This window comes from Phocoena phocoena, chromosome 9 (genome assembly GCF_963924675.1).
Source record: "Phocoena phocoena chromosome 9, mPhoPho1.1, whole genome shotgun sequence".
NCBI lineage: Eukaryota > Metazoa > Chordata > Mammalia > Artiodactyla > Phocoenidae > Phocoena > Phocoena phocoena.
Genome location: NC_089227.1, coordinates 65,537,119 through 65,560,715, shown reverse-complemented (window position 1 = coordinate 65,560,715; position 23,597 = coordinate 65,537,119). Strand labels below are relative to the sequence as shown.

Below are 23,597 nucleotides of genomic sequence, written 5' to 3'. Positions count from 1 at the left end.
TCTTGGATGTTTTCGGTAAATGATACGTAGCATAGCACGTGCTGTCTTCACATTTGGTTTTAAGCGCAGGGACCGTAGCTTTGTTGAAGTTGTAGCTGCACATAAAGAAAAGGTAAAGATAGCTTTGGAAAGTCTCTGGCAGAACCCAGGAAGATTGGATATCGGGCTTTATCTCCCCATCATTGAACTGAGGGGAGCAGGTCACCAGACAGAGCTCCGGCACGGTGGGCTCTTCATGTTGGTATCTGCAGCCTCGTAGGGCCGCCTCCATCTCAGGGTAGCGTCATCTCACTTGCTAGTGATGCAGAGAGATACCAAGAAGTCCCATGTAGATCACTTGCAGGACTTTTCTTCCCTGTCCCTCCTTTGCTGTCCGGCTGGAGTGGGAAAGGACCGTCCAAACGGGCACAGTGTGTCCGGCTTGCTTGCAGGGGGCAGCCCTCACCTGTGCTCTGTCGCTGACAGAGGTGACAAGTAGGCCCGTTTCCACTTCCTGCCTCTTACATCAGGGCTTGTGCTGTCGCTGCCATTTCCATCAAGTTGGTGGCTTTACATATGTGACAGGTTACTTCCCTTCTCCCTTCCCTGGCAGGGGAGGGAGCTTGGAGAAGCAGTGAGAACTGGGGATAATCTCATCTCAGAATCAGCCTCCAAAGAGCCAGCGTTTACCTGCTGTAGATGCCATGTGAAGATGGTGAAAAGTACGTCAGTCCTACAAGGGACACATGAATAATTGTGCTCTTGAAATGCTTTGATATTTTTAAAGGAAATATTCTAAAGGAAAACTTTGAAAAACAAATGAACTGTGATTCATTGCTATGACAATATTTGAGCTTCATTCTCTTCTTGTATTTTAATGTAATTAATTTTAACTCTAGGCAGAATTTCTCAGAGGTGACTATTGAAAACTGAGTGAGGGGACGGGTTTCTCCTGCTCTGTGTTTTCCCCCTCCTTTCCTGTTCAGCACCCGTTGTCCAGCCTGATGTCCGTTTATCTCCTGTTAGTGCTGAATCTGTTCTCTAGTCACTAGGGGGCGTTCCTAACAAAGGCATGTATATTCATTACTCTCCAGGCTGAAGATGTTTTCGTAAAGAGCAGCTCTGAGAAGGTGGAGTACTTAAAGGGGTAATTTTTATTTTTTATTTTTTTTGTGGTACGCGGGCCTCTCACTGCTGTGGCCTCTCCCGTTGCGGAGAACAGGCTCCGGACGCGCAGGCTCAGCGGCCATGGCTCACGGGCCCAGCCGCTCCGCGGCATGTGGGATCTTCCCGGACCGGGGCATGAACCCGCGTCCCCTGTATCGGCAGGCAGACTCTTAACCACTGTGCCACCAGGGAAGCCCTAAAGGGGTAATTTTTAAAAGATTCAGAAGAAATATTCCCCAGCCGAAACCTTCTGCCTTACACTTTTAGCTTAAAACCCACAAGAATGTTGTCCCTTTTAAAACAAGACTGTGGCAGAGGGTGGTAACTTATTAAACAGTGTTAGTCATTAACCCCTTAGAGTACCCCTTTCCTGGCATCCTATCTTTGTACATAGAACTTTGGAGCAAAGGAGCACCATCCAGCAGGTGCAAAGGTGTTACAGAGGGAATGTGGGCTTATGACATATAAACAGGTCAGTTCATCTGAGACTAATATAGCACAGCTTTTATGAACACAGCCTCTGGGACCAGACTGCCTGATTTTCCATCCCAGCTCCATTGCTCCTCAGCTGTGTGACCTTGGACAATTTACCTAACCTTTCTATATCCCAGTATCTGCATTAGTAAGAATGGTTTAGTAATAGTTCCTACCTAAGCTTTGTTGTGGGGATTAATAAGTTAATAGAAGTCGAGTTCTTAGAAACCTGCCTGGCACTGAGAGAATTTTAATAAATTCTAATTATTGATGTTACCGTTTGGGTCTGGTGGCCGCAGTGAGTATGGGGTCTGCATTTTGACTGGGATAGTTCCTCATTTGACCATAGCCAGCTGGATCACAGAGTAGAAATATGTAGCTTCAAAGTGGAGCTAGATTACTCTGAAGGGTGATACCTCCCAAAGTCCATGAATTCCAGAGAATTTTTATAAAAGTGCTTGGCAGGGCAGGAATTTTATAATCTTCAAAAAGCCTCTTTAATGAAGAGGTGGTTCCTTTTCCTCTGCCTTGAGTAGCAGCTCAGGAGCTAACATGCAGGCCCATCCCTGAGCATGTCCTTAGGGATCTGGTTCTCATAGGCACCTGCTCCTGTGTGAATTTTCAAAAGAGGGGAGGACTCAAAATCACTATATAAATCAAATTAGTTTTGCTGTTCACAGCAGGAAGCACCTTTCAGTTGGCTGACTCTATCCAGGATAACCCTTTAGAGTACCTTGGACTTAGGCTAGACAGTGCTAGAGCCAAAACTAGATCAGAGTCCAAAATAGGACAAGCAGTTATGGGATTCTGGTACCTATGATGGATTGTTGTTAACATCCAGCACCTCCTCCTGTTGTGCTCTGCTGTCATGGCCTGGCCTCATGGTTTCTGCCCCTGGTAGGATCGTATCAAAGCACCTCTGAGAGCAGTGCTGGCTCTACTGGGGTGCAGGCCAGAGGGTGAAGAAATGCCAGTTCAGAGACCCCTGATGCCGTTGCCTGCTTGCTGTCCACCCTGCCTTTGACAGTCACTGAACAGCTCCACATCAAGTTAGCGAGCCTTCTATTCTCATACTTTTTCCTGAGACTTTTTTTTTTTCCTTTTTTGCAAATGGTCACCATTTGTTGATGTGTCTCATAGCTCTGAATTCGGTGTGATGTGACCTCGGGAGAGGAGGTGTGAACACGCCATGCAGACCTGTTTTATGTCTGGGAGGAAGTAATTTATACACCAGGAGCTGGCTCCATGGCGTGGGATTCTAAATCTGGGCATGGCATTTTGTAGGTGTAGGAAGGCTGTCAAAACCTTTCCAATGGAAGGGACCAGAACCAATTTGAGAATACCGTGGTTATATAAGAACCGTCCCGGCACTGGCATCTCAGCACTCTTCCTGTACTTGTTCATTCCGAAGAGGAGAGAAAGGGAAATGGGAGGAACTCTCCGTGAACTCTTGCCAACCCACAGACTTCCCAGTGAGAAATGACACAAGCTCCTGAGATAGGAGACAACGTAGTTAAAAAAGGGTAATGGGTATTTGTGAACCCTTTGCTTTCTAAGTACTCCTGCCCTTTCTCTTGAAAAGTTCGTCAAACTGATTGGCCTGCTGAGTCTATATCATTTTCAGGTTGGCCCGCTGGGGTCTCCGTTGGTTTTATATCAGTAACAAAGCAGCCACAGTGGCACCCCACCAGCAGCAGCATTTTGAGTCCTTCTTGGGACCCGGGCCAAATGGTTCCCATGCAGGGTCTCATTTCATCTCTACAAGGCACAAGGCACAGCCATTATTTTTCCTATTTTAGAGATGAAGTCATGTGGTGGGGACATTTGAGATGGGCCTTATAGAATGGGAAGTGTTTGGACATGCGGGAATTGGAGGGCAAACGAAGGGACAGGCACGGATTAGCCCTGGAGGAGGAGAGGGGGGTGGACAACTGGAGATTGTGAAGAAAATGCTCCTTTGACGACAGGCCGTGAAAGATTTGTGCCTGGGTATTTGGATGATATTTGATCATTTTAAATTAGGAGATTATGTGGTTAAACGTGAGGATTTCACTTTGGTGGCAGTATAAAGAAGATGCCGCTTTGGAGTAGATTCTTGCAGCCTCTTTTCTCTGCATACACACGGGGATGTTGTAGGCTTTCCAGTGGCAGGAGTACTGCTACAGCACGATTCGAATACCCAGGGTGGTTTCTTCTGAGCAGAGGATGCGTGATAGATCTACAAGTTGATGTGTGTGCATGTGTATGCGTGTATCTGTGTGTGCACAGATGTGTGTGCCCATCTGCCAGCAGGAGAGAAAGTGATGAGAAGAGAAAATTGGAAATTGGATGGCCTATAACACAGGAACTCTCTGTGTATAGGCCATTATAGCTAGGAAACAAAATTGATACTCTTCCTATAAAAAGCCTTTTGCATTGTCCTATTTTTAGTGTTTCCTAGTGACTCAACACTGTATATATAGTACTGCCCTGTTTTTAGTGCTGGGTGTGAGTCTACTGCCTAAGGCTGCTGGTTAGCAAGGGTGCCCCCTTCCAAGCTCCCGGTCCGGCAGGGACCCTCCCAGAGTAGTGGCTCGTGTCTCTGTGTCCTTCTCTGTTACACCCTGAGCCCGGCAGAGCATGTCCCTACCCCAGTGGGCAAAGGGTCCATCCTTTCTGTCCTCCACTGCTGCTTATGTAACAGTTTGTCATGTTCATTCAGTTTACATGTCAGAAAAAATTACCTCTGTCTTAAAAGAGATTTCTGTGAAAACATCAGCCTGGCAGAAGTACAGGGAGCCAGGGGCCTTGGTTGACTGAGCATCTTTTTGTGGGTTTTGCACTGTAATCCCTGTCGGGTATAGGGGCTTCACGTGTGCTTCACTGCCCCCAGCCTTAGTTCTTACGTGTGTTCTTCTCCTTCCTCCTGGAAAAACCAAGGGGGAGGTGGTCAAAGAACTCATGGAGTCCTTGGCAGTTTTTATAAGAACAAACATGGTAAACGGATAATTACTTGTCAGGTTGAATCCTTCAAAGCCCTCAAAAAAAATTCTCTCTCCAGATCTAAACACGTATCTGCAATGTTTTGTTTTGGTTTTTGTACTTTTACCTCGTGGACTTTCTATTTACACTTTTTAACAGTCTTTCTTTCTGCTAGTCAACTTAATACTTCCCTATTGTGGAAACTTTGGAGAGGAGAGGAAATTGTGAAGAAGCAAAGAAAACATACAGGAAACCACAAAAAAATACCTGCAACCCCACCCTCCACTAGCAAGCACTGCTATTGTTCAGTATATTTCCTTTATTGCTTTTTCTATGGATTCTGTTCTTTACATAGTTGAGATTAAATTTTATGTTCAATTTCCTATCATTTCCATTTGTCACAAGTAAACCTTGATAAAAATCATGCGTAGGGCTTCCCTGGTGGCGCAGTGGTTGAGAGTCCGCCTGCTGATGCAGGGGACGCGGGTTCGTGCCCCGGTCCGAGAGGATCCCGCATGCCGCGGGGCGGCTGGGCCCGTGGGCCATGGCTGCTGAGCCTGCGCGTCCGGAGCCTGTGCTCCGCAACGGGAGAGGCCACAAAAGTGAGAGGCCCGCATACCGCAAAAAAAAAAAATCATGTGTAGTGGCTGGATAGCACTGCAATAAGTGATTGAACCGTAATTTACTTAGGTGTTCTCCCATATAATTAAGGATATTTAAAAATAAATCACAAAAATGATTCAACGAACATATGGTGCATAACTATTTGTCCACATTTAGAATTATTTCCTTAGGAGACATTTTTAGACACTTGGGTCAAAATTTAAGAATAAAAGCTCTCATTTATAATTTTGTTTATTTGTACTTCCTATTTTTAAATTCCTCTTGCTTTCCTTGAAATGGTTTTTATTCACATTGTTTCTAACTACATTATTTGAATACTCTTTTTAATTTCTAATTCTGAAAGCATGACAAACTGCAGAGAATTCAGAAATATAGATAATCAAAATGATTTAGAAAAAAATAAGCCACATTCCTTCATGTATAAATAAAATAGTTACAATTTTGGTGCACATCTTTTCCAGATATTTTCTATGCTTATGTAAATAAGTATGCTTTCTCTAAAATGTGATCCTATGGCTTTTTAAATTTTCAAAGTGAATTTTTATTTTAAGGTTTCTAGTGAAAAGGTAGTAGAATTTATTATGTCATTTTAGTATATGCTTAGCTTTATCTGGCAGAAACTTAGTGAAAATCTTAAAAATACAGGAGCTAAGCTACACTATTGATGAAGCCTGCCTTTTCTGTACATACTCATAGAAGCTTCTCGCAGAAGGACCAGTCATGGGTGGCTCCTGTGGCCACAGCCAAGAATTCCGTGCCTTTGTCCCCAACAAGATTTAGCCATGCGGTGTTTTTAGGGATTTTGATGCATACTGCAAAATTTGTTAGAAGAAACATTGTAACAATTTACATTTCCACCACGAGCCTTAGAAAGTGCCCATTTGACCGAATCCTCAATAACTCTGAAGACTTTTGTCTTTACTAATTTCACAAGCTTTAAAAAATCTCCTAAGATGCCTTTTCTCTATATCCCCACAGCCACGTTTCCTATCTGCCTATTAGAGTCTTCTTTTGCTCTTATTTATCATTATTATTTTTTTTAATCTTCTTCCACTGGCCTGTGATTTTGTCTTTCTAACAAGAAGCACAGTCCAGAACTAAGCACTTTTCCCCCTTTGAATAAAGGATTATAACTCATTTAACTTAGGGTAGTGCAGTAATCCAGTTCTTGCCATCCAATTAGCCCTCAGGGTACCACCTTGCTCCATCTTCCTCTGACTGCAGGCCAGCGGTTTTGCATCTCTCTGCTTATCTGCTTCTTTGGTCACTTCTGCAGACTGCTTTTTCTTTCTTTCTTTTTTTTTTTAAAGGCTCATTTTATTTTACTTTTTGGCCACGCTCTACGGCATGTGGGATCCTAGTTCCCTGACCAGGATCAAACCCACGCCCCCTGCACTGGAAGCGCGGAGTCTTAACCACTGGACCACCAGGGAAGTCTCCGCAGACCACTTTTCCTTTTTTCAGCATGAATAGGGAAGACAATGGCTGTTCCATCTCTAGCTTTATATAACGTACCCAGTCCTGTGTCCATTGATGATTCATGGCTTCTAAGAGAAGTACTTCTAATTTTCTGGATGGAAATCTTGTCCAATTTGAGTCAAATGACCACCTTCGCCCAATCAGATCTGCCCAAGGTAGTGGGTCCCTCCAGATTATATCCAGAACTGTTTCTCCAACAAGAGGATGTATATAGGGTGTAGATGATTAGAGTGTCCACTGTAGCTCCCTGCCCAGCAAGTGGACCTTTGCTTGGAACTTGGAGGTCACATAAATACTTATTATTTTTATCATGTTTATTGGAGTATAATTGCTTTACAATGTTGTGTTAGTTTCTGCTGTATAACAAAGTGAATCAGCTATTTGTAGTGAGGTGGATGGGCCTAGAGTCTATCATACAGAGTGAAGTAAGTCAGAAAGAGAAAAACAAATACTTATTTTTTTTTCAGGAATATTCATTTACTTTGTAATTATTAAAACACAGTGTTACTTTAACAAGCAGTAAATGGAAACAATTATTATCAAAGACTTCTTTTGTATAAATGATACTAGTTAGACCTCCCTATTAAATATGCTGGTCGAGTATCAAATTCCATTGTAATCTCTGTAAAAAGTATAGAAATGGTTTCTATTTTAAAACTCTGTTTGACTGCTGCTGTGCTAAAAATAGAGATGGACAACAAACTCAACATAAGATGCAGTTTGTTTGCCTTTAGGCTATTAGAGTCCGTTCAGAATAACTCAGTTCCTTAGAAAGTCTTCAATGATATGATGGGAGAGGAAATGGGAAATGCCTCACAGTAGCCCATTCTCTGTTATCCACCTACTTATAATGGAGAAATTATAAGTTTCGATCTTCATATGTTGTAACTTCCAAAGGTGAGAGGATTTTAATGTAATAGACATGAAGATTGGTCAAATATGTAGATCAGGAGAAAAAAGGTGATTTAGTGATTTGTGATGGACTTAAGCGTACGTAGAAGTTCCAACAAATGCAGGTTGATTTGGGTGAATGTTTTGGTCTAGGTTTGCTATATTTTTATCCTGTAGGGAGTATGGTTTCCCAGGCTACATTTTAGGTTTTTTGCCCTCACTATATAAAACAATTTAGAGGGACCCACATCAACAGGTGTCTGCAGTTGTAGCTCTAGTGCTTGAAGTCAGACCACCACGGCAGCCAGAGAATGTATCCTGAGCTCTGTCTGCCCTCATCTTTGACCTCAGAACGACACGTGCATGGAGCAGACTCAAAGCAGCCTAGCTACAGACAAAGAGTCTGAACTGAAGCCAGAGCGGCAGCCCCCCAGAGAATCTGCAGTTCAAGCACAGACAAGAAGATCATCTGCTAAAACAAAGGAAACAACACTCATTAGAGAAAAATGACAGAATCCAGAGTCTGCACAACATAACGTTCATAATGCCTGGAATACAATCCCAAATGCCCTGATGTATGAAGAACGAAGACAAAAATCTATCAAATCCAACTCTAAGATGAACCAGATGTTGACACTAACAGACAATGAGTTTTAAAAGATCATGAAAACTTGGTCCACAGTGAAAAAAAGCAAACCATGTTTGCAGTGAATAAAAATCTTAGCAGAAAGATTAGAAGTCTCAGTAGAGAAATAAAACCAATAGGAAAGAATGAAATGGACATGCTAGAATAAAAAACACAATCTCTGAAATTCCCAGTACATAATAAATCTTCTGCAAATGTAAGCTATTATTATTTGTAAGAACAAAGGTAAAGCATTTTGCTTTTATTTTATTACATTTTTACTAATGAAATAGAAGCAGGTCGAGCAATTCTAGCCATCTTTTCCTCTTCTAAACCTTATTCTCCTTAACCTTGAGGAAAAGAGAAAGTTCTGGAATGTGAGTAGTGAAGTGAGAAAGTTGAGGGAGTTGGGGAGTATATCGCGTAGACCCTTGACTCCTATCTCTTCTGCGCTACTTTCTATACTTTGGGCACAGATTTGTCGATTTTCATAGAGCAAATTCCACTTCATCTCCTGATTTATCTCTCTCCCCTGATGGGCCCTGAATAATAGGAGGTCAGCTTCTAGGTCTTTCTTCTCTCTTTCCCTGATAGGAGTGGAATGAATGGGCACTGAGTGAATGAATAAAGCTTTTGGGTCCCTCAGTTTCTGCTGTCATCTCCTTGCCTTTTTCTTGGAATTGTCGTGTCTTTATTGCAAATGCTTTTGGGTGATTTACAAGAAATTACATAATCACTGAAGCAATATTACTTACTGAGTACACTGGCAGAATGTTTGCCATTTTTCTTTATCATCAGGCTTTATTTTTGCACAGTGTATTTAATCACGGTAAAAATGAAAGTGTCACTCACTATAAACAGACCTGTCCTTCTTCCTCCTACCCCTCCACACCTGTGTTCCATCTTCTATTCTTTTATTAGTCCTTCTGGGCAGGTGTTATGATGTCCATCTCTAAAATAGTCCCCTTGAAAATGGTGCCATGACAGTATGTCCACACACCAATCACTTTTACCAAATGTGTCTTAGTCGTTGCATTTTGAGTCTAGCTTCAGTGTGTGAGCTGTTTTTTGACACTTTTTTGGTAGGGCTTTGAAGAAAAAAAAAAAAAGAGCAAGTAGCAGAGATATGAATTCTCTTTATGGGTCACCAGCCCCAGTGGGGAAAGAAGAACTAGACATCTTTTGTCTACTTGTTATCCTGTGCCAGGGCCTCTTCTGGGTGTTTGACACGCGTTCCTCATTTAATCTTCACAACCAGTTTGTGAAACAGAGGTTTTGCTCTTATTTTATATTTGAAAATACTGAGGTTAAATAACCTGCCCAGGGTCTCACAGGTAGTAAGAAGTGACACCAGAAATTCAGTGATAATTTTATCTCATCCCCAGGCCACTGTTGTTTGGCACTGAACCGTACTGCATCTCTCTGAAATAAAAGGTTAAGAGAACTCAGGAATGCAAATGGAAGGTGGTTGTAGAGCATGAGTTTTGTGTTGGTTTTGTGTAATAATTTTTAAGCTTTTCCCGCTAGGAAAGCCCATGATGGAATTCACACACACACGCACATGCACACGCACACGCACACGCACACACACACGCACACACCTCTCTTCCTTCTCCTGAGAGCTGTTATGCTGCCTCACTCTCAAGAGCACATTGACGTGCAACTGAATAGCTATGGGATTGTTATATGAATCTACCCTCCAGTATTTGCAAGTGTGTAAAACTCAGTGGTGCGTAAGATGCACGGCCAATGTTATAAAACTGCCTAGAAGATGAGAAACTCCTGTCTTTACTGTGCTCTGGTAATTGCCTCATGCTGCCACCAGGCGGCAGCATCTTCACATCGTTTCCAATTTAGTGGGCGTTTGGGGGAGTGGGCCATGGCATGCTGTGATCAAGTTCACCCCAAACCTGGTCACTCTTCACCCTTTATTTTCCAAGCCAGATGACCCAATCTTAATAGGGCAAAGTGAGTGCAAATCAATTTTCAGTGGGCAAAGTGAGTGCAAATCAAGTTTCAGGGGAGGTCAGTGAGAGGGAGGAAATACCCCTTGTATGTTAGCATATACATTAAAATGTTTGATTCTTTATATGAACGGATGTGTTCTGTGTATTATAGAGTTCTTTCCTCTACTGAGAGCACCCATTCCCTTTGCCAGGACTGCAGTGCTGAACAAATGTCTCAACTGCAAGTTAAACTTTATTTCCCCCTAAAACTTTAGTGTGTATGTATTTCCTAAAAGGGTACCTAGCACAATTACCAAAATCTCAGAATTTAACATTGATAAATACTATTTTGTAATCCAGTCCTTACTTGAATTTCATGAAATGTCCTTTAAACCATTTTATTCTGTCCAGATCCACAGTTATGTGTTGCACTTACTTGTCCTCTTTGCTTTCCCTTAATCTGGAGCAGCTCTTTTGCTTTTTTCTCTGTTCCTTGATGGTTTTTGAAGAATATGGGCCAGTTATTTTTTAATTTTTTTTAGTTAACTTTTGTGTGTGGTGTAAGGTAAGTGTTCACCTTCATTTTTCTGCATGTGGATATCCAGCTTTCCCAATACCATTTCGGGCCATTTATTTTGTACATTGTCTCTCAGTTTGAGTTTGGCTAATATTTTTCATGATTAGATTGAAGTTCTCATTATATTTCATACCATACTATGGAAAAATGAGTCCTGATTTCCAAACGCTAGACGTAGGAACATTGTTTATCTCATACTGTCTCTTCAAAAGCCAGAAATTATGTGTAGACGGCATTTTTTAGCTCTGCGTTGTAAAGATACCCTAACCCTGCAGGCTCCAGTGATATGGGATTTAATTTCCCTGAGACCACCAGACGTCTGCAGCGTGGGGATTCAGGAATTGTTTAACAGGAGGTTTATGGCTTCCAGACTGGAAGGCAGTGACTGAGAATCATGTTGTGTATCCCTCTGTGTTAAAATCATTGTTCTTTGTTATCATGGAGCCAAACAGAGTTTAACTGTATGTTGGACAGTTAGATGCTGAGTGAGAAAATGACAATTTGCAATGTAAATTGTTGGGGTCATTAAGCGAGTCTTCTAGGGCATGGCGAAGGCTGCCTGTTTGACTCTTGTACCCCTTCCCAGAGAGGATGGAGCGCTTCATTTCCTTGGCAGTGGCATTTCCCTCTCCAAGAAAAAACACGTTACTACCCTGAGAGTAAAAAGAAAATCAACAATGTCAGTTTTGATATATGGCTACTTTCTTAAGACTATTTTATTAGTAGTGGTATAGCAACTATTAGACGCAGACCCAGGGAAGTGACTCTGCCTTTCTACTCTTTTCTCCTCTCTTTATCCAGCCTCCCCCAAATCTTTGCTTTTCCTTTCCCCATCCTGCTGTATTTGATAACTCAGCTTTTCCTAAAAGAATTTTCGCTTTTGTTGTAAAAGTTGAAATGAAAAAGCTATATGCAAATATATGCAGATTAAATTTGGATTATTTTTAAGCCACATGGACAAAATTCCCCTTACCAGTCTGTTCCCACTAAGAAAAATTCCTCTGTTTTTCTCTTTCTTTTTTAAATTTTTTATTTTGAAATAATTTTAGATTAACAGAAGTGTTGCAAGTATAGCACAGGGAGTTACCGTAACCCTTCATGTAGCTGCCGGTAATGTTAACATTTACACAATCATAGTATATTTTTTTAAAACTAAAAATTAACATTGGTATGATACTATTGACTAAACGACAGAGTTTATTAGGATTTCCCAGTTTTTCCACTAATATCCTCTTTCTTTTCCAGGATCCTGGGATGCATTTAGTTGTCATGTCTTCTTAGTCTCCTCCAACCTGTGATAGCTTCTCAGTCTTTCCTTGTTTATAACAACCTTGACACTTTTAAAGGAGATCTAGTCAGGTGTTTTGTAGAAAGTTCCTCAGTTTGGGTTTGTCTGATATTTTCCCATGATTAGACGGGGGTTATGGTTTTTAGGAAAGAATATGATGGAGATGAAGTCCCATTCTCATCACAGAATCTCATCACCTCATACCTGGGATAGGTGATATCTGTGTTGATGTCTATAATTTTCTTATATTCTTCCTCTGTTTTGTAGTTTATAATACCTCTTTATGCTACTACAGCTGTTTTTAAAAAATTAAATACTGTGGTCAGTTACTTGGTTTTTCACAAAAAGTCCTCAGAACTCCTTAAGTTTTCTGTAAACATAGGATATTTCCATGAAAAAAAAAATCAAATGAGAGCATTGCTTCCTCTTTCTCAGATACTTTCAGCCTTTTCCACTCCACCTGAAAAGCATGGGTATGCCCCTTTATAAAGTGTTTAGAGAATCTTGGACAAAACATGGCACATCTTGAGATTTCTTTTAAGGTTATTCTTAGTGAACCAGACTTGTGCACTGGAACAAATCATGCCAGAGACGTAGAAGGGCTTGAGTGCGTTCCGCCGTGCCTGACTCCCTACCGAAGCCAAAATTTGACTCTGCGTTTCAGAGAGGGGGCTTTGTTTGGCTCAAAGCATCTGTGGATATTTCAGAAAGCTGATTTTAATCTTAATATAAAACTTCCCCTTCCAATACAGGGAATAACATGGGTGTGGATTTTCTCTCATTTCCCCTTCATTCATGAACTTTCTGGGTCCTAGAAGTATTCAATTTAAACAGTGAGTCAGTCATGCATTGCAAATCAGTTCATCTGTACCATTTTTCTAGAATCCACATATATGCGTTAATATACGATATTTGTTTTTTTCCTTCTGACTTACTTCACTCTGTATGACAGTCTCTAGGTCTATCCACGTCTGAAATAGAGACACAGATGTAGAGAACAAATGTATGGACACCAAGGGGGGAAGCGGGGTGGTGGTGGTGGTGGTGGGATGAATTGGGATATTGAGATTGACATATATACACTAATATGTATAAAATAGCTAATAAGAACCTGCTGTATAAAAAAATGAAATAAAATAAAATTCCCCCAAAAAAAAAACAGAGTCAAAATGAGGAAGGGCCTAAGTGATCCACAAACCATATTAATGTGTGACCACCAGTAGCTGAAATTGTTGCTCTTGAGCCTCCTCTAATTAGAAACCCCCCTTTTTTATTGAGGTATAAGTGACATAAAACATTATATTAGTTTCAGGTGTACAACATAATGTTTTGTATATAATGCATAAAATCTTTATAGTAATGGCCTCCTGAACATAGAGTGACAAATAAAATAAAACACATAACAAAAGAACAAATACGTAATTTTCTTTTTATAAAGCTAATCGTCAGAAGGAAGACCACCCTTGTTTACTTCTTATGATTTAATTCTAATTATGGCTCCCAGAACACATTCTAAATTATTGTGTTGTAGCTTGAATATTGCTAATTACCTACGCTTCCAATTGGGAGGAAGAAAAAAAGAAACTTAATTAGCTCTGAAGTTCGAGAACTATTGAAACAAGCACTGTTTCCATGCCACTTCTCTGTGCTTTCTCGTGCAGATGATGTATTTCATTGCTAGTATTTCTTGCTTGATGTGTGAATGTATTTGGCAGCCATTGCCATCAAGTTGAGTATCCTGAGCTTTCCTAAGCCACATATGCTCAGAAGGTTTTCTGACGGGGCAGAGAGAAGAAAATCTCAGATCTGCTGCGCTCACAATCTTCTACTTGAACACGCCATGTCTAGAGTACTGATGAGTGAGCTTTCTAATTGGAAAGGATCTTTTCTAATTCCTTGAAGCTCTTAATTTTCAATTCCACTGAGAACTCTTCCTTCCCTTGCTATCGCATGTTTTTTTAACATGAGATATCTCTTTCTGAGTTGGCTTCTTTCTCCACTGGACTATACATCTGCATTTTTTTCCCTTAGCATTTTCAATTGCTATGCCATCTCCATGCTTTCTCATTGAGCTGTATACCATCTTGGTTTATGTCTGTATTGTCTGATATCGATAGTATATTCTTCTAAAAGTTGTGATCTGTTTTCCCCTTCTTCCTTCTTTAATTTTTTTTCAATTTTTGTTTATTGCACAAACATCAGCATAACAGTAATAAGGAAACAGAAGAAACATCAGTTCTATGTTCACATTACAATGGACCAGCAATTTTTGTTCTGTTTCTGGGTTTTGATCATACATGTAAATATTTACATAACTGTAATACTAAAGGACAGATCATTTCATATTTTACTTGAAGCATTGTATCATAAGGATTTTTTTCATATTGCTGTATCACCATCATCTTAATGACTTTATGTCGTTGAGTTTGATACACTGTCATGTATTTAGATATTTTTAATTGCTGGACATTTAATGTTGCAGTATTTTTCTATTTATAAATAATATTCTATTGTGCATCTTTGTTCTTATGACTTTCTCTTTTCTTTTGAATTATTTCACTGGGATAGGTCACTAACCAAAGTGCTTGAAGATTTTCATTGTTCTCAGGCTCTACACTGTGTTTCTTTTGTGCTTGTTTTTAGCACAGTGTCATTTATAAGAAGGCACTTTTTGGACTTCCCTGGTGGTCCAGTGGTTAAGACTCTGCGCTACCAATGCACGGGGCATGGGTTCTATCCCTGGTGGGGGAACTAAGATCCTACATGCCTCACGGCGCTGCCAAAAAAAGATTTAAAAATAAAAAAAGAAGGCACTTTGCCAATGTCTTGGGATCAAATGATGATAAGGAAGTCCATTTCAGAAGCAGTCTTTTTATGTGAGATTATTGTTGGGGTTCTGAAGATGTTCTTTTAGGAAACGATAGTGAAAGCGAAGCAGCCATTGAGTCTTCGGGGAGCTTATCAAATCGTTGTGATTTAAAAGGCCAATTGGAAATTTATTTGCCAGCCCACTGTAATCTATACTGAAATTATTTCTAGTAACAATATATTCTCAACAATATCAAAGACTATTTTAAAAGCTGGCTTGGTGTCCTGTGTATCATTCCAAATATCATTTGAAAGTTTTATGTCTAACCGGAATCTCAATCTGCTGTGGAAAATCATTTTCAGGTATTACAGTCCAACTTGCAATTAAGCATAGCTACATTCTTCTTCATAGAGGGTAGAGACACTGTCTTCTACTATGACCATGGGCATTTTTGGGGTTTTGAGATGGGCATGGAGCAGAGGGAAAGCAGTGTCCCTGTAGGGTTGAGAGGTGATTGAAGATGAGCCTTGATATAACTCCAGGATAGGGTCCTCTTTCTTAAAATCTGTTTGGTTTCAGCTGTCCTAAGGGGAAGATTCACTCTAGCCCAACAGTGCCTTCTGTGATGGGTTACCATTGCGATCCCCTTCCAATCAGACACTGAAAATTTACTGAACGAATTTAAAGAGCTGTGGGGGGCTTCCCTGGTGGCGCAGTGGTTGAGAGTCCACCTGCCGATGCAGGGGACGCGGGGTGGGACGCGGGTTCGTGCCCCGGTCCGGGAAGATCCCACGTGCCGCGGAGTGGCTGGGCCCGTGAGCCATGGCTGCTGAGCCTGCGCGTCCGGAGCCTGTGCTCCGCAATGGGAGAGGACACAACAGTGAGAGACCCACATACCGCAAAAAAAAAAAAAAAAAAAACTGTGGGTACTTACTAATTTGTAATGGGTGAGGTGATGATAGTACATGACAACTTGATTTGAAGCCCATATTCAACATTTGGAAGTGATAAACATTTTATTTATATGCTCTTCTCAGAAACTACCCCAAATTTCGTTTTCTTTTACTCTCTCTGTCCTTTTATCCCTATTCCGCCCTCTATTGTTGTCTCTTTTCTGATGTTTCCAGTGCTGTTTTTCTCCTCCTTCCTCCCTTCTCCCCCCCACTCCTGCTCCCTGCTCTTCGTTTTCTATATCCATTCCTCTCTCCCCCCTTCCCTCACTTCGTTTTGAGAACCCCCTTCCGTCTTAGTCTCTGCCGTTCTTAATTCCTTTCTTTTTCCTTTGGGAAAATGGGCTTTACATTTTGAGTGTGCTAAGGGAATGTCATTTCCTTTCTTTTTCCCTTGGGAAATAGGCTTTATATTTTGAGTGTGCTAAGGGAATGTCATTTCCTTTCTTTTTCCTTTGGGAAAATGGGCTTTACATTTTGAGTGTGCTAAGGGAGTGTCATTTCCTTTCTTTTTCCTTTGGGAAAATGGGCTTTACATTTTGAGTGTGCTAAGGGAATGTCATTTCCTTTCTTTTTCCCTTGGGAAATAGGCTTTACATTTTGAGTGTGCTAAGGGAATGTCATTTCCTTTCTTTTTCCTTTGGGAAAATGGGCTTTACATTTTGAGTGTGCTAAGGGAATGTCATTTCCTTTCTTTTTCCTTTGGGAAAATAGGCTTTACATTTTGAGTGTGCTAAGGGAGTGTCATTTCCTTTCTTTTTCCTTTGGGAAATAGACTTTATATTTTGAGTGTGCTAAGGGAATGTCATTTCCTTTCTTTTTCCTTTGGGAAAATGGGCTTTATATTTTCAGTGTGCTAAGGGAATGTCATTTCACAGTGAGAAACTGCAGGATTCAGGGACTGCATTTTGTGGCTTATTGATAAAGAGAGGCTGCAGGAGCTCGTGCTTATGGCAGTGATTGAAGGGTGATGGCTCCGTGTCTCAGATGGACCTGATTATGTGTGGGACAGCTGGATTCCATTTTCGTCTCTGGATTCTGTTTTGACCTCTCTTTGCCATGTAATTAACAGTGTGCCAGCCACAGATCATAAAGTGAATGCGGTTCAATGAATAATATTACATACTGATGCCTGAAGTTTGTCTTATCCATAGGACCTAGTGGGCATGGGGTATGCCTGGATGTCTAGCCAAGACTGACATTTAAACTCAATTGCCTGATGCTGGGTTATGAGAGCTCTGACATGCATCCCCAGACAGCTGCTCAGTACAGATGGCGGATGAGCTCTGAAGCTTCAGGCTGACGTGTCCAGGAGCCCAGAGGCAAACTGACCCTTTTCTCTTCAGGCTCAGCGTCTGTGTTGGCTGTTAGAGATAATCAGAATACATTTTAATGTATTTTCCAGATGAATCTTGGGAGGCTTAATTTTGGGTGATTAAACTAGACTTCTGAATAGATTTCCCCAAACCCCAAACACCTTGCAGAGATTCATATAGTGAAGTAGCTTTGCCTCCCTTGACGAGTATTACATTGAATTCAGCCCTTTTCATGGCTTTTGTGTTCTGTATTGATTAACAGAGAATGAGTTGACTGCCTGGCACGTGCACAGAAAATAAGACGTGGGGAGGGTATTAAGCATGGAATGGATAACGCTCATTTGCTTGAGATGCATAAAATAAGTTGAGGTAGAACGGGGAGGGGTACAAGACAGAAGATTTACAACCCCCAATCATGGTTTCATTTACTAATTAAGGGGTTCAGCAAGGTTGTTCAGACAGATTCAGAGGCTGAGTGTAAGCAGTCTTCTAATAATCACTAAGATGTTATTCAGGACACAAACCAGATGACTCTGGTTTCACAACAAGAAACCAGAGATGTCCGCGTAGTCAATTAGTAACTCTTGGAATTCCAGGAGTCTGGGGTGGGGCACCACTATTGTGGTTTTTCTTTGTCCAGCCCCACGAAAGCCAACAGAGCAGGTGCTGTGCTGTGCATTTGAGTTTGGGGGTGGGGGTGGTCCTGAGAGGAACCCGAAGGAGAGAGACAGGTCCTTTAAAAGGAAAACATTTCTTATCTCTTCTCTGAATGGGTTTTGAGCTTAACATGAGATGGCATCACCGAAGGAGTTCACCTTGCGTTTATGCGTTGAGGCTGCCTGTGGAAAGATGCCACCGCGGGGATAAAAGAGGAGGTCAGCATGGGCTAGGAGCTCTTCAAGCTTTTGCAGTTTAGTTTCACTATTTACTTTGAAATGGATTCTCTGATAATTGGCTCCATGTAAAAATCAACAGATTTGAAATAACACATTCAGAGGTAAATCAGAAGGATTTTCAGTCATCCTTTTCATTGCTTTTTTCCATCAATGGGGAACGTTGTGACTTGGCTCCTACCACCTCAGTGGTCCCTTTCCTTGGACCCTCGGATGGTGACATGGGACTTCCAGGTGGGGTATAAGAAGACGTGTATGCCTTCCTATGCACCCATGCTGGCCAGGTCTGAGAATAGGGGGATATTACTGAGGCCAGTAGATCTAATTTCAAAGAGTGTATCTCTAGAGTTAAATGAGTTTGCCTTAAATTCTGAACAGCTGCAGATGATGTAATCCTTTGAGACATTTTATTAGGCAGATTAAATTAAGATACAAGAAATGCTATTTCACATTTCATCAGAGAGGAAAGTGAAGTCTTGTGAAAGCTGTTTACTATAACAGAAGGTTGTCATGTGTCTGTTTTGACTTAATTTTCTCATTGTTTCAGGATCTGTGTTCTCTGCTGCCCTCTACTCCTTTCACAGTAGAAAATCTAGTCTGCTAGGAGCTTGTTGAGATGTATTCCAGTTGTGGGAAATTTGGGCTCAATGAAAGTAGTCCATGGAAACCTCTGTTTGCTGTATCAAGTATGTGGTACTTACATGCATACGTGGAGCCTATTTATTTAGCTCCAGTGTTGTAACTAAGATGGCCATTTTCCTTCTAGGCATAGCATATGTGTGCACTAACTTGACAGTAATTGAGTAGTTAACTTGAGCTCTGTTTCTGGTATTGTTGGTCATGTGCCCTCCACATAAGATAAGGTGTGGCTAATTGCTGTAGACTCTAATATTATAATCGTAATATCGTTAAGTCCATTAGTACCTCTTGATAGCAGACTAGATCCTAAATTTACATAAATGTCACATCAAATCTTACCTTTTCTTAGCTTAGCTGATGGAATCTATTGGAAGATAGGGAGAATAATAAGCTGGTTTTGGTGAGTGATATTTTGGATAGGGGTGTGAGGAGGAAACAAAATGAGGCATGCATTGGAATGTCTCACTTAGCCTTTCTTATGTTAAAAGAAATACTGAGAAAACACTTCCTAGATATTGAGAGTAAATTTCTTTTCTGAAATATCTTAAGTGTCTCAGAAGAGGATTTCAGTATGAAATGACTTTTTAAAAAATGAAAGCACAGACAATTCTTTCTACCCTCAACCCTTTACAGATTTTCAAAGGAGAGGAGAAATAGAAATGAAGCTGACAAGAGAAGCCATCTAAAATTAAAACTCTCCATATGGAATTCCTTTTTCTTTTGCTCCAGATATTGTACTTTAAGTCCTAGAAACTCAGCTCCATCTTTGAGAATTTTCTTACAGAATGGTCATTGGAGGCTCTTTTAACTCCTAACTTCTATCGTTGTTCAATGATTTATATCTTCTAAGTGGTGAAAATGTGTTCTTCCAAATGATGTTTTTATTGAAAGAAATCCTTACTAACTTTCTTATATACTGAGTAGATAATAATACAAAATTCAAAAGGTACAGAAGGTAAAAAATGGTGAAAATTGTTCCTTCCACCTGTTTTCTCCAGCCTCCCTTTTCCCTTCTTCAGAGGCAAACACTGCTGCCCATTTCTTTGTTTATTTTTATCTTTTACTTTGAATCTGATTGTGTTTAGGAGCTGATGGAGTGTAAGTAGCTCTTTATGCTAGATGTGCTTTATTGGTTCCCATCAGTTTAAAATGTATTAGATGAGAAAGCAAGGCCTGGCTATAGTAATAAACTAATGGAGTAATATTTAGCTAATCACATAAGTTTACCTAGAAATCTCCTGGGTAAATCTTCTTGCTACTGTTTCTACACTTACATGCTCATATTTCGTTGTCCAAGATGCCATTGAGTGGTAGCTATACATTTTATGTACAACTACGAATGAAAATAAAACCTAGCCAGTGAACTATTAACCAGTACTTCCTGTTATTTAATTATTTAGTTAAGTTATAATATTAATTGTAAATATTTATAACACTACTTAATATTTTTTAAAATATTATATTTATTTAAAGAGCTCTTTTAGACTTGCTGATACATAGATGCTTATCATTCAACACTCTTGTAAACACATGGAAAGAAATAGCAGGAAAATAAATTAGATAAGTTTCATTCCTGAAAGTACTACCCATGGACCCAACTCTTATGAATCATTCACCTCAACTTTTATTAACTGTATTTTTCACACAATTTGCCCTGTGTGCCATCAAGAGCATTGGTGATACAGTTTTACAAAGTATCTGAAAACGAATTAAAAGTCATTGGTGCTGAACTCTTAAGCTATCTTACTTCTGCAATTTTGCAGAATTAACACATTTTTGGCTATCACTAGGCTGGAAATGTATCGAAGCATGCTTGGTTTCCCTCAACTCCTACTGCTTCCCACAACCAATGGGCGCTTAGGGTTAAAAAAGCTCCAGTATTTTCTCAGCGTTTTTACTGCAGACCCTGATACCCATTCTGTTACCATGATGCTGATGTTTTTAATATTCACACATGCTCATGCAAAGAAAATTACTTTGTAACTGATGTCTGGTAGAGAGCACTTGAAACATGCCATTGATTATGAAATTCTCCCCAAATTTAGAACTGTTAAAATATGAAAAGCAAGTGCATCTTAGAATTGATAACCTTAATTCTGAATCGTATTAATAAAAAATAGAATTTCTAGAATATTTAATCTTTCAGATGAGAATTATCTCTAGATTGTAGACTTTGGCAGTGCTCATAACTCAAAGCCATAAGTCAAAAACACTAGGCTTTGAGATTTTTTTTTAACATCTTTATTGGAGTATAATTGCTTTACAATGGTGTGTTAGTTTCTGCTGTATAACAAAGTGAATCAGCTCTGTGTATACATATATCCTCATATCCCCTCCCTCTTGCATCTCCCTCCCACCCTCTCTATCCCACCCCTCTAGGTGGTCACAAAGCACGGAGCTGATCTCCCTGTGCTATGTGGCTGCTTCCAACTAGCTTTCTGTTTTACATTTGGTAGTGTATATAGGTCAATGCCACTCTCTCACTTCGTCCCAGCTTAACCTTCCCCCTCCCTATGTCCTCAAGTCCATTCTCTATGTCTGCATCTTTATTGTGTCCTGTCCCTAGGTTCTTCAGAACCATTTTATTTTAGATTCCATATGTATGTGTTAGCGTATGGTAATTTGTTTTTCTCTTTCTGACGTACTTCACTTGTATGACAGACTCTAGGTCCATCCACCTCACTACAAATAACTCAGTTTTGTTTCTTTTTATGGCTGAGTAATATTCCATTGTTTATATGTGCCACATCTTCTTTATCCATTCATCTGTCGATGGACACTTAAGTTGCTTCCATGTCCCGGCTATTGTAAATAGAGCTGCAATGAACATTGTGGTACATGACTCTTTTTGAATTATGGTTTTCTCAGGGTATATGCCCAGTAGTGGGATTGCTGGGTTCTATGGTAGTTCTATTTTTAGTTTCTTAAGGAACCTCCGTACTTTTCTCCATAGTGACTGTATCAGTTTACATTCCCACCAGCGGTGCAAGAGGGTTCCGTTTTCTCCATACCCTCTCCAGCATTTATTGTTTCTAGATTTTTTGATGATGGCCATTCTGACCGGTGTGAGGTGGTACCTCACTGTAGTTTTGATTTGCATTTCTCTACTGACTGGTGATGTTGAGCATCCTTTCATGTGTTTGTTGGCACTCTGTATATTTCTTTGGAGAAATGTCTATTTAGGTTTTCTGCCCATTTTCAGATTGGATTGTTTGTTTTTTTGATACTGAGCTACGTGAGCTGCTTGTATATTTTGGAGATTAATCCTTTGTCAGTTGCTTCGTATGCAAATATTTTCTCCCTTTCTGAGGGTTGTCTTTTCATCTTGTTTATGGTTTCCTTTGCTGTGCAAAAGCTTTGAAGTTTCATTAGGTCCCATTTGTTTATTTTGTTTTTATTTCCCTTTCTCTCGGAGATGGGTCAAAAAGGATCTTGCTGTGATTTATGTCATAGAGTGTTCTGCCTATGTTGTCCTCTAAGAGTTTTATAGTGTCTGGTCTTACATTTAGGTCTTTAATCAATTTTGAGTTTATTTTTGTGTATGGTGTTAGGGAGTGTTCTAATTTCGTTCTTTTACATGTAGCTGTCCAGTTTTTCCAGCACCACTTATTGAAGAGGCTGTCTTTTCTCCATTGTATATTCTTGCCTCCTTTATCAAAGATAAGGTGACCTTATGTGCATGGGTTTATTTCTGGGCTTTCTATCCTGTTCCATTGATCTATATGTCTGTTTTTGTGCCAGCACCATATTATCTTTTTTTTTTAACATCTTTATTGGAGTATAATTGCTTTACAATGGTGTGTTAGTTCTGCTTTATAACAAAGTGAATCAGTTATACATAGACATATGTTCCCATATCTCCTCCCTCTTGCGCCTCCCTCCCTCCCACCCTCCCAATCCCACCACCCCAGGTGGTCACAAAGCACCGAGCTGATCTCCCTGTGCCATGCGGCTACTTCCCACTAGCTATCTATTTTACGTTTGGTAGTGTATATATGTCCATGCCACTCTATCGCTTTGTCACAGCTTACCCGTCCCCCTCCCCATATCCTCAAGTCCATTCTGTAGTAGGTCTGTGTCTTTATTCCTGTCTTACCCCTAGGTTCTTCATGACACTTTTTTTTTTCTTAAACTCCATATATATGTGTTAGCATACGGTATTTGTCTTTCTCTTTCTGACTTACTTCACTCTGTATGACAGACTCTAGGTCTATCCACCTCATTACAAATAGCTCAATTTCATTTCTTTTTATGGCTGAGTAATATTCCATTGTATATATGTGCCACATCTTCTTTACCCATTCATCCGATGATGGACACTTAGGTTGTTTCCATCTCTGGGCTATTGTAAATAGAGCTGCAATGAACATTTTGGTACATGACTCTTTTTGAATTATGGTTTTCTCAGGGTATATGCCCAGTAGTGGGATTGCTGGGTCATATGGTAGTTCTATTTTTAGTTTTTTAAGGAACCTTCATACTGTTCTCCATAGTGGCTGTACCAATTCACATTCCCACCAGCAGTGCAAGAGTGTTCCCTTTTCTCCACACCCTCTCCAGTATTTATTGTTTCTAGATTTTTTGATGATGGCCATTCTGACTGGTGTGAGATGATATCTCATTGTAGTTTTGATTTGCATTTCTCTAATGATTAATGATGTTGAGCATTCTTTCATGTGTTTGTTGGCAGTCTGTATATCTTCTTTGGAGAAATGTCTATTTAGGTCTTCTTCCCATATTGGATTGGGTTGTTTGTTTTTTTTGCTATTGAGCTGCATGAGCTGCTTATAAATTTTGGAGATTAATCCTTTGTCAGTTGCTTCATTTGCAAATATTTTCTCCCATTCTGAGGGTTGTCTTTTCGTCTTGTTTATGGTGTCCTTTGCTGTGCAAAAGCTTTGAAGTTTCATTAGGTCCCATTTGTTTATTTTTGTTTTTATTTCCGTTTCTCTAGGAGGTGGGTCAAAAAGGATCTTGCT

At 40.3% G+C, this 23,597-nt stretch overlaps 1 protein-coding gene across 4 annotated transcripts in view; it reads left to right on the top strand.

The window, feature by feature from the left end:
- ELMO1 (engulfment and cell motility 1) overlaps positions 1 to 23,597 on the top strand; it is a 457,219-nt gene that overhangs the window by 126,531 nt on the left and 307,091 nt on the right. The window lies entirely within an intron of this gene.